The sequence below is a fragment of the Heterodontus francisci genome, unplaced genomic scaffold (genome assembly GCF_036365525.1).
Source record: "Heterodontus francisci isolate sHetFra1 unplaced genomic scaffold, sHetFra1.hap1 HAP1_SCAFFOLD_53, whole genome shotgun sequence".
In the NCBI taxonomy this organism is placed as follows: Eukaryota; Metazoa; Chordata; class Chondrichthyes; order Heterodontiformes; family Heterodontidae; genus Heterodontus; species Heterodontus francisci.
Window position 1 is genome coordinate 9516911 of NW_027141851.1, and position 12039 is coordinate 9528949.

Sequence of the window (12039 nt, forward strand, 5' to 3'; positions counted from 1 at the left end):
GCCTAAACATCAGAAGGTATCCATGTGACTACTGAAGTCTAAGGCGTTGGGAAGCGGGAGTTACCGGAGGTCAGTGAGAGCAGGGGAAATGGGTGAGCGGGACTGTCCATTCCAAGATAACATCAGCAGCAGAATTTTAGATCATTTGAAGTTTACCTGCAGTAGGAGGCCGAACAGGAGAGTGTGAGAATATTGGGTATATTCTCTGTATATATAGGTGATTTGGATAACGGTACACAAAAGAAATGCATTCAAACGTTTACAAGAACAACAATGAGAGCTCTTAGAAACTGTATAGAAGCATACGATAGCAAAATGGAGGGATTAGCAGATTTGAGAAGTAGTGTAGATAAATAGAAAAGTAGTATTGATTGAGAAAGAGGACAGACTGAGAATTTCTCTGAGACAGGAAGAGATAAACTTGACGAATAGGCAAGCATGGGAGTCTCGGTTACAGATTGTTCAGATTCATTGTCGGGAGATTTGCTCGCTGACCAGGTGGAATTCACTGAACAACCCCTGCTTAGGCAGAGGGGATGGCGGGGTAGTTCCTTGAACCACCATCGTCATTTTGGCGATTTTTTTCAGCATCCATTTACTGTCCATCACTAGTTTCCCGAGGAAGGTGTGCATCAGCTTACTCCTTGAACCACTGGATTATCTGGCAAAAAAAATCCGGCGTGTCATGGGTGGTTACAGGCTGAAATGGTAAATGCCCGAAGTGTACAATAAATAACTGAGTGGATTAAAGAGGATTCACGGACCCTATTGAAGCACTAAGGTTGGTCACTGGAAAAGGGAAATTTGTGGGAGTTGACTATTATCAGGCAGAGTTGGTAGGAATGCTGAGGCTCCAGGACTGGGAAGAAGTCACACAATATTTACATTGCATAACTAGGAGCATCAAGGGACCAGTGAGATTATAGTTGGGCAACTGTAAGTCATTCATGATTACTCGGTAAGCACAGCTGAGGACAGGAATCGGTATCCCGTTCTCTTTCATATATCAGCAGAGTATACAGAGAGACACCAATACATGGGAGATATATTATCACCAGGGAGATTGAGATCAGGTTAACACACCGTCTATACTGCATAATGCGAATAGAAAAAAACCTGGAGATCTATGAGACACATTGTCATCAGGGAGATTGGGAGCATGTCAACACACCGTCTATATTATATAATGTTGAGAATAGAAAAACACCTGCAGATCTGTGAGACACATTGTCATCAGGGAGATTGGGAGTAGATCAACACACCAGCTTTAGTATCTAATGTTGTGAATGGAAAAACACCTGGAGATCTGTGAGACACATTGTGATCAGGAGATTGGGTTCAGGACAACACACCGTCTATCGAACATAATGCTGCGAATAGTAAAAGCACCTGGAGATCTGGGAGACACATTATCATCAGGGAGATTGGGAGCAGGTCAACACACCGTCCATAGTATATAATGTAGAGAATAGGAAAAACACCTGGAGATCTGTGAGACACATTGTGATCAGGGAGATTGGGTACAGATCATCACATCATCTGTAGAATATAATGCTGTGAATAGTAAAAGCACCTGGAGATCTGGGAGACACATTATCATCAGGGAGATTGGGAGCAGGTCAACACACCGTCCATAGTATATAATGTAGAGAATAGGAAAAACACCTGGAGATCTGTGAGACACATTGTGATCAGGGAGATTGGGTACAGATCATCACACCATCTGTAGAATATAATGCTGTGAATAGTAAAAACACATGGAGATCTGTGAGACACATTGTCATCAGGTGGATTGGGAGCAGGTCAAGACACCGTCTCTTGTATATAATGTAGACAATAGTAAAAACACCTGGAGATCTGTGAGGCACATGATCATCAGGGAGATTGGGAGCAGGTCAACACACCGTCCCTAGTATATAATGTTGTGAATAGTAAAAATACCTGGAGATCTGTGAGACACTTTTTTTCAGTGGGATTGGGTACAGGTCAAACGACTGAATGCATTTTTAAAAAGCTGAAGCGCTGAGCCAGTAAACGGGAGGACCATTGTTGGAACATCACCAACGGGAATACAAATAGGGTGCGTCGGTGAAGGCAGGTTGCAAGAGAATCAGAACAGCAGGAACTTAGCAAGAAACAGTCAACAGTCAGAAACGGAGTTAGGAGGCTGACAGACCGTTCATCTTGTTTTGTTTTGTTTGAGGAAGCTATATATTTTATTGAACAGCAGAAATGCCCAATTACACCTTTCGAGACTTTGAAAGCTGCAGGTGGAAGATTTGCAGTAAATTAAAAGGCATCGAAATCTGCCACAGGATCGGAAATTCTTTAATTTAATGTAAATGTTCCCATTCCTTCCCGACATTTAGATCAGAAAGCTGAACACACTGAGAGTACCACCATCAGTGTTTGAAAGCAGGTCCATCACCACCTTCTAATGGTCAGAGTACCATCAGCAAACATTTACAGGGTGATGGGGAAAGGCAGTGGGACTAATTAGACATCTCTTACAAAGAGACAGCATAGGCACCATGGGCCGAATGGCGTCCCTCTGTGCTGTTTCATTGTAAGATTCGATAATGGAGAGGACTATCACTACCGCCTTCTCAGGCACCTTCACACTGGCAGTACATGGGGCCCACCCACCGTCACCACATGGAGAGAGTGTATCCGGGTGTCAGTGTGTGTATATGTGCAAACAATACTGGATACATTTAAGCCCATTACCAATATTAATTTGTTGCAGAAATTGTATTTTCGGTTTTAAGGAATGAAATCACAGATCCCGGTATAATTTCATCTGCAAAGCGACGGGAATAATGACCCTGCTGTTAGTTGTATTTGTGCCTTTTCTTTCTAACATTTTCATTCATTTATTGTCCCAGTGAACTCTAATTGTTAACTTCTCATTTCAGGCAGACCTGGGAACAGTCAGGCTGACCCTTTAGGTAATCGCCCTTTATTTTCACACTATCTGCTATCTCTCTGTCCAATCCATCCCATTAAATATTAAGCTTGAGCGACAATCTCAGTACCAGCGGATTAACCTGCAGCCCGGTTGCCAGGCAGAAAGTGAATGTGTCCCTCACAGTGTTGCAAAAGATCTTTAATTCTAGCTGAAACCGACTGCTGCCTTCATGTGAAGGGATAATAACTGAGGGTCCCTGAAGAGCAGAGTGTGAATGATCAGCTCCACTCAACCTGTTACCGAGCTGAGAGTTAACTGCTGCCTTCATGTGGAGGGACAATAACTGAGGGTCCCTGAAGAGCAGAGTGTGAATGATCAGCTCCACTCACACTGTTACCCAGCTGAGAGATGGCTGCAGCCTTCATGCGAAGGGACAATAACTGAGGGTCTCTGATGATTAGAGTGTGAAGGATCAGCTCCACTCACACTGTTACCTAGCTGAGAGATGACTGCTGTTTTCCTGTGGAGGTACAATAACTGAGGGTCTCTGAAGCGCAGAATATGAAGGATCAGCTCCACTCACACTGTTACCTAGCTGAGCGATGACTGCTGTCTTCATGTGGAGGGACAATAACTGAGGGTCTCTAATGAGCAGAGTGTCAAGGATCAGCTCCACTGACACTGTTGCTGGTCCAAAGGTCCACCTCACCAATCTGCGCTGACATCGAGATCACATGATCACCCAGCCTCATCTTTATTGGTTGTGCTGGGTGAGGGTGCAATTTCCTCTGCTCTTTCCTGGTGCTGGGATCTCACTGTGTTCCTCCAATCAGTATTGAGCACGTAAAGATGTGATCATTGCAGCCACGCCCATCTCCCCACCTCTGCAGGTAAAATCTATTCTGACCCTGTCACCACACGGTTCCCATTGGTGGGAATATCTGGCTGTCTCCCGGTTCCCTGCTCGTTTGCACCGTTTATTAGTATTTCCATCTCTTTTTTACATGTGTAATAATTACTCCGGGTTTTATTAGGGTTCTGAGTGCAGACTGATGTTCCTATCCATTCATGCCTGGTGAATTCGGAGCGTCCGTGCATTGGGAACCTTTGGGTTTAAAACACTATAACCGCTTGACGATATTTCTAATATTTTACAGAGATGGTGAAGCTGAGACTGGTGAATGGGGGCAGTCGGTGCGCTGGGAGAGTGGAGATTCACTACAGGGGACAGTGGGGGACTGTGTATGGCTCTAACTGGGACCTGCCAGACGCCGCTGTTGTGTGTCGGGAGCTGGGCTGCGGGACCGCGGTCTCTGCACCGGGCGGGGCTCACTTTGGGGAAGGGTCCGGACCCGTTGTGACGTGGAATGTGGAGTGCAGCGGGACTGAGGCCACTCTGCAGGACTGTGAATCATATCAATGGGGTCACTATCCCCTGCCACACTCCAATGATGCCGGCGTCATCTGCTCAGGTAAAAATCTTTCTCAGTCTCTCATCTCCCACCGCAGCTGATAGAATCTGGGAAGAAGCAAAGGTAAAACAATCCGGGACGGTCCGGACCTGAAAAATCAGATGTTGATAATTCCAATAATCTCCGGTTAGAATTAATGTTAATATTCGGATCACTGTTTAAAATTATATCATTAGCACCATATTTAATAAACATTCTCCACCGGCAGCAGCAAATACCTGATACTCAGCACATTTACAATACAGACAGTGCAGTTTCATTTGAGATTTTCCCTAAAGCCGCAGAAAATGATCTGAACCGATGGAAATGTCACAATCTCAATCGAACTCGCCATTCATCAACGCAGCAGCCGCTACCTGGCATGCACTGTCAGACCGGCTGTCCGCCTGCAATGATCGCTTGGCCTCAGATCTGATGTATTACACAGATTGTGAAGCTGAGACTGGGGAGCAGGGGAGGGAGAGAGGTAGGTTTCTCTGCCTCGGGGAGCCGAAGTAATGGGTCAGCAGTTATTGTGGGTATCACAAGAGGAAACTGCGCGTTAAGATCCCACCGCTGCCTGCGCATTGCCTTTTAAATTTTAGGAAATATTGAGAAAGTAAAATGCACAGAATATTAAACAAAGGAGCTAAGATAGTTCCGGAAGTAGCTGCAATGATTAAACTCAACACCGTTGAACTATGGGAAGAAAGGAGGAGAGTTTGCCTGAAAACATGGCCAGTAAGGAGGATAGCAATAGACTTCAAGAGGATAAAACGAGGCTGGTGAAATGCGCGGACAGTTTGCAGATGCAATTTGATGCAGAGAAGTGTGAACTGATACATTCTGGTTGGAACACGGAGGAGAGGCAATATCACAGAATCACTGAACTGTTGCAGTGCAGAAGGAGACTATTCGGCCCATCATGACTGCATGGGCTCTCTGAAAGAGAAATTCACTCAGTTCCATTCCCCTGCCTTCACTCCATAACTCTGCACATTCTTCCTTTTCATCTACTGTCTAGTTCCATTTTGAATGCTGCAATGGAACCTGCTTGCACCACGTTCTCAGACAAACATTCCAGATCTTAAACACTCGCTGCATGAAAAACTTTTTCCACATGTCACTTTAGCTTATTTTACCAAATGCATTAAATCGGTGCCATTTCCTTCTCGATCCTTTCACGAGTGGAAACAGTTTCTCTCTCCCTACTCTGTCCAGAATCCTCAGTATTTTGAATATCGCTGTCTATTCACCTCTCAGCCTTCTCTTCTCCAAGGAAAACAATCCAAACTTCTCCAATTTATCTTCATAACTGAAATTCCTCATCCCTGGAACCATTCTCATGAAACGTCTCTGTATTCTCAAAAATGCCCTCACATCTTTCCTCAAGTGCGGCGCCCAGAACTGGATGCAATACTCCAGCTGAGGACGAACTAGTGTCTCATACAAGTTCAACATAACTTCCTTGCTCTTCTACTCTATGCACCTATTAATAAAGCCAAGGGCCGTGTATGCTTTATTTAACGCTCTCTCAACCTAGCCTGCCACCGTCTATGACTTATGCACTATTAAACCAAGGTCCCTCTGCTCCTGTATCCCCTTTAGAATTGAACCCTTCATTTTATATTTTATCTTCATGTCAGTCCGACCAAAATGAATCACTTCACATTTCTCTGCATTGAAATTCATCCGCCAACTGCCTGCCCATTCCACCAAATTGTCAAAGCCCTTTTGAAGATCTGTACTATCCTCCTCACAGTTCACAATGCTTCCAAGTTTTGTATCATCTGCAAACTTTGAAATTGTGCCCTGTACACCAAGGTTTAGTTCATTTATATATATAGACAGGGACCTGAAGATTGAAAGATACATGGCATTTGGGAAGGGGAGGAAGCTAGGAATAGGTGGAGGGGTAGCTCTGTTAATTAATGTTGGCATGAGCGCAATGGTGGGGGATGATCTAAGTTCAGGAGAACAGGATGTAGAAGCTGTTCTGGTAGAGATGAAAAATCATTAAGGCAAGAATTTGCTTGTCAGAAGTGGTGGACAGACCACCTGACATTAACCACACTGTGGGGCGGGTTATAAATGAATAAATGAATGGCAGCCTGTCAGAAAGGTACAGTGATAATTAGGGGCGGATCTTCGCCGAAATTTAGACTGGAAAAGTCAGATGGGCAGAGATAGCCTAGATGAGGACTGCATAGAATATTTTCGGGATAATTTCTTGGAACAATACCTTGTGGAGCCAACCAGAAAGTAGGATATACTAGACCTGGAATTGTGCAATGAGGTAGGAATAATTAATGACCTCACAGTTAAGGCGCCCCTAGGTAGCAGCGATCATGATATGATTGAATTTTACATTCAGTTTGAGGGAGAGTAGAGTGGGTCCAAGACTAATATTTTAAACTTAAATAAGGGCAATTATGAGGACAAGAATGCAGAGCTAGCTAAAGTGAATTGGCAAATCAGGTTACGGGATAGGTCAATAGAGTTTCAGTGGAAGACATTTAAGGGAATATTTCAGAACACACAATTTCTCATATTTCAACGAGAAAGAAACATTCCAAGAGTGGGTCCCACCATCCGTGGTTAAGGAAAACAGCCAAAGGTCGTATCAAACTTAAAGAAAAAGCTTGTAATTGCGCAAAGATGGGAGGCAGGTCAAAAGATAGGACAGAATATAAAAAAAAACAAAGGATGACTAAAAGATTGATAAGGCAGGTAACATTAGAGGACGAGAGAATGCGAGATAGATAGATAAGGACAGATATTAAGAGTTTATATATATATATATATATATATATACATTTAAAAATAAAGAAAAGAGGTAATAAAGTGAGCGTTGAACTTATAAAATGTGAGTCTGGGGAGTTCATCATGGAAAATAAGGAGATGACAGATGAATTGAACAGATATTTGGCATCGGTCTTCACTACTGACTATAAAAGTAACATCCCAGTTTTAGCTGTAAGTCGGGAAATGGAAGGGACGGAGGAACTCAAGAAAATTGCAAACACCAGGGAAAAGATACTGAGCAAATTGTTGCAGCTGCAGGCTGACAAGTCCCCGGGATATGATGGACTTCATCCTGGGGTGTTAAAAGAAGTGGCAAGTGAGGTAGTTGATGCGTTAATTTTAATTTACCAACATTCCCTAGATTCGGGGAAGGTTCATTTTGATTGGAAAATGGCGAATGCAACTCCTTTAGTCAGAAAGGGAGGGAAACAGCAAGCAGGAAACTACAAGTCAATTAGTTTAACACCTGCCTTAGGGAAAATGTTACAAGCTATTATTAAAAATGTTATAGCAGGGCATTTAGAAACATTCAAGGTAATCAGGTATAGTCAACATGGCTTTGTGAAAGGGAAATCATGTTTCACCAATTGATTAGAGTTCTTTAAGGGAATTGCATGCAATGTGGATGAAGGGCAACTGGTAGATGTATTGTACTTAGATTTCCAGAAGGCATTTGATAAGTTGCCACATCAAAGGCTATTGCAGAAAATAAAACTCATGGTGGAGGGGGTAAAATATTAACATGGATGGAAGATGGGTTAGCTCACAGGAAACAGAGAGTAGGCATAAATGGGTCATTTATTTGGTTGACAAGATGTAACGAGTGGTGTGCCATAGGGATCTGTGCTGGTGCCTCAACGTTTCACAATTTATAGAAATGACTTAGATGCAGGGACCGACGGTATGCTTGCTAAATTTGCTAATGACACAAAGTTAGGTAAGAATGTAACTTGTGAAGAGGAGATAAGGAGTCTGCAAAACAGATATAATTAGGCAGTACAGAGAAGGTTTACTAGTCTAATATCTGGAATGGGTGACCTGTTATACGAAGAAAGATTTGACAGGCTAGGCTTGCATCCTTTGGAATTTAGGAGAGCAAGAGGCGGCATGATGGAAACATATAAAATCCTGAGGGGACTTGACAGGGTTGTTGTGGAAAAGATGTTTCCCCTTGTGTGAGAATCTCGAACTAGGGGTCACTGTTTAAAAATAAGGGGTCGCCCATTTAAGACAGAGATGAGGAGAATTTCTTTGTTTCAGTGGGTCGTGACTCTTTGGAATTCTCTTCCTCAAAAGGCAGTGGAAGCAGAGTCTTTGATTTTTCTAAGGCAGAGGTAAGTAGATTCTTGATAACCAAGGGGGTGGAAGGTTATCGGGAGTAGGTGGAAATGTGGAGTCATCAGTTCAACCATGAACTTATTGAATGGTGGATCAGGCTCGAGGGGTTGAGTGGCCTACTCCTGTCCTGATTTGTATGTTCACGCATATCTTCATATATAACAGGGTATATCTAATACATCCTCTTTATTAATTTTAAACCCCTATAGTATCTGAATTACCTACTTTTTCACTATTGCCTGTGGTATATCTTCTTTCTTGGCAAAGAAAGACGCCACGAATTCAGTTAATACCTCAACTATGCCCGCTACCTCCATATGTAAATCCACTTTCTGATCCCTAATCACCCCACTCCTCCTTTTACCACCCTTTTACTATTTCTCTGTCCAGAGAAAACTTTGGGATTTATTTTAATGCTAGCTGCCAGTCTCTTTTCAAGGGTACAATTACAAAGTGACTGCAGCCAAGAATGACCTGGGAGTATTTCTGATCAAATCGTTGAAGGAAGCATGGCAGGTTGAGAAAGTGGTTAATAAGTCAAAGGGATGCCTTTTTAAATAGATGCATCGAGTACAAAAGTTATTTAGTTATTATGAACATTTGTAAAACACTGGGTTCACCTCAACTGGCGTATTGTGTACAATTCTGGACACGACACATCAGAAGAATGTGAATGCATTAGAATGGGTGCAGAAAGGATTTACAAGGAAGGTTCAAGGGATCAAAGACTTCAGTTCCATTTATAGGTTGGAGAAGTTGTGGTTGCACTCCATAGAACAGAGAAGGCTGCGAGGAAATTTGATAGAGGTTTTCAAAATAATGAGGGGTCTAGACAGAGTAGATAGAGGAAGTGATCGTCTTGGCAGAAAGGTCAATAACCAGAGGCCATTGTTATAAGGTGGATGGCAAAGAACCAACTGTGACATGAGGAAAACCGTATTTACATAGTGAGTGGTTAGGATCTGGAATGTTCTGCCTGCGAGTCTGATGGAGACAGATTCCATTGTGTCTTTCAAAATGGAAGTGTTCAAGCACCCGAAGAGAAAAACTTTGCATGGCTATGGAGAAAGGGCAGAAGCATCGGACTAGTGAGGTGCTCTTACAGATAACCAGCATGGACAAAACGGGCTGAATGGCCTCCTTCTGTGTTGTAAACATTCTATGATTATATGCTGACTGCTGCATCTTGCTGGTCACAAACTGTCTGTCCAGTTTGTAAACTTAAAACTTTGAATGTGGTTTCAAGGTAATTAGTTGCATACGAAGGGCTTTTTGCGGGTGATCATCACAGGCTGTCGCAAACTGGCTACAAAACGGTCAACAAAGTGTGGGTTAAAGGCAGTTATTCAGACTGACAAAAGGTGAGAAGTATTGTGTGACAATCCATGTCAATGCGTTGACACTGTGAAAAAGCGTTCAATTGTTTGGTCCATTCCGAAGATTACGGCACACAACATTGAGAAGCGGCTGAGCACACTGCACAAAGCAAAACTTAAGGGCCCGGTAACACCCCAGCTGTAGTGCTGAAGATGAGTGCTCTAAAACTAGAGACAACTCTCGCCAAGCTGATCCAGTACAGTTACAGCAGTTGCAGCACTAGGATTCAACTGAAATGGTGTAAAGTTGCTCAGTTACACACTGCCCAGAAAAGTAGGGAAACTCTGATTAGTTAGCACCCAATCAACCTACTCCCAATCAACACCAAATCTTTCCTTGTGCTGGGTGTGACTCCCCTTTCAACGTATCTCTCATAAACAAACCTCAATCTTTTTTTGTATTTTCTAGAGCTTTGTTAATCTGTATTGCTATTTTATTGATTTTTATATCTGTACCCCTAAGTCCCATTGCTCCTCGATGCAATTTAGGTTATCATTGTCCAAGGAATATGGGTTCTCAGTCTTCCTACCCAAATGTGTCAGTGTATATTTATCTGCATTAAAATTCATTTACAATTTTGTTAACGTAAAGTATTTTGTCTCACAATCTGCCTTTGTATTAACTATTGCTCCAAGTAGATGTCATTGGTGAATACTACAATTGTGCGTCCCTTTTCTGTATCGAAATCATTTATGTTAAATATGAACGACATTACTCCTAGCAGCACTTCTTGTCACTCAATACTTCTTGCCCAGTTCTAACTGCTGATACAGTGCATGTTTTTCAGTTACAGTGACGGCGACTGGGGAAGTTATAAATAAGTAAAGGAACATTTTAAACATGATAGTTCTGTCACATTATGAGAAGTAGTGATACAGGAAATCCAATTCAATCAGTTTTGAACAGAATCAGGGAACGACTGATGCCAGATCTGTGATTAATCAGATGCGTATTGAAATATAAATATTTGTATTTTTGTAATTATTAATGTATTATGCTAATTATGATATAATATGCTTGTTCAGATCACAGATATCCTAGACTAATATCCGGAGACTCCCCATGCTCAGGCAGACTGGAGATCCAGTACGGTGAAAACTGGGGTACAGTGTGTGACCTTGACTGGGATTTGAAAGACGCCAATGTGGTCTGTAGTCAGCTTCAGTGTGGAGTCGCCGTGTCTGTGCCAAGATATGCCCATCTTGGAGAGGGCACTGGCCTCGTACGGACTGATATCTTTGAATGCACTGGAAACGAGACCAGTTTATTGGACTGCCGTCTTTTTCAAGGAACTCAGCAGGAGTGCAGCCACAGGAACGATGCCAGTGTGATCTGTTCCGGTGAGTACAGACTTACTGAAAGGCAGACAACTTCCTGCTTAATATTTGGAAAACTGAGGAAGGTGTCTTTCCCATGTTTCTGCCTGAAAGGTTCATATCTAAACTAGTCATTATAGCTTACTATCACTGCTATAGGTTTGGTGTAACGTGGTACAAAATACCCGCAATTACTGGTAAACAAGATGGTTCTAAATTTTAAAATTTATTCTGCAAGAAGCAAAAATTTCGCAATTTTGTTTACCACTGCACCGAATGTATATTTAGAATTGAATATTGCCTGCACAAGTTGGGAGTTGACTAAATGAATATGCACTGGCCTAATTCGATACTTTAATCTGAACACCACGAATGATCCGACATTACAATAGCCTTCTGACCCTCCCTGCTCACGTTATTATTCTTATCATACAGCACTGAAACAGGTCCTTCAGCCCACCGAGTCTCTGTCGACCAACAACGACCCATTTCTACTAATCCTACATTACCTACCACTCTCCTAGCACCTACCCACAGTAGGGTTAATTTACAATGGTCAACTTACTTTCGACCTGCAAGTCTTTCGCGGTGGGATGAAACCAGAGCACGCGGCAGAACCCCACGCATTCACATGGAGAACATGCAAACTCCGCACAGACAGCACCCAGAACAGAACCCAGGTCACTGGTGCTGTGATGCTAACCACTGCGCCACTGTGCCCACGTGAACACTTACTGAACGGCAGGGTATAAAAGAACGGCTGTACTCCAGCACTGCTCAGTGCAATCAGGCCAGAAGTGAAAGATTACAACGTTATTTTATAGAATGTGTGAATTTTACTCAC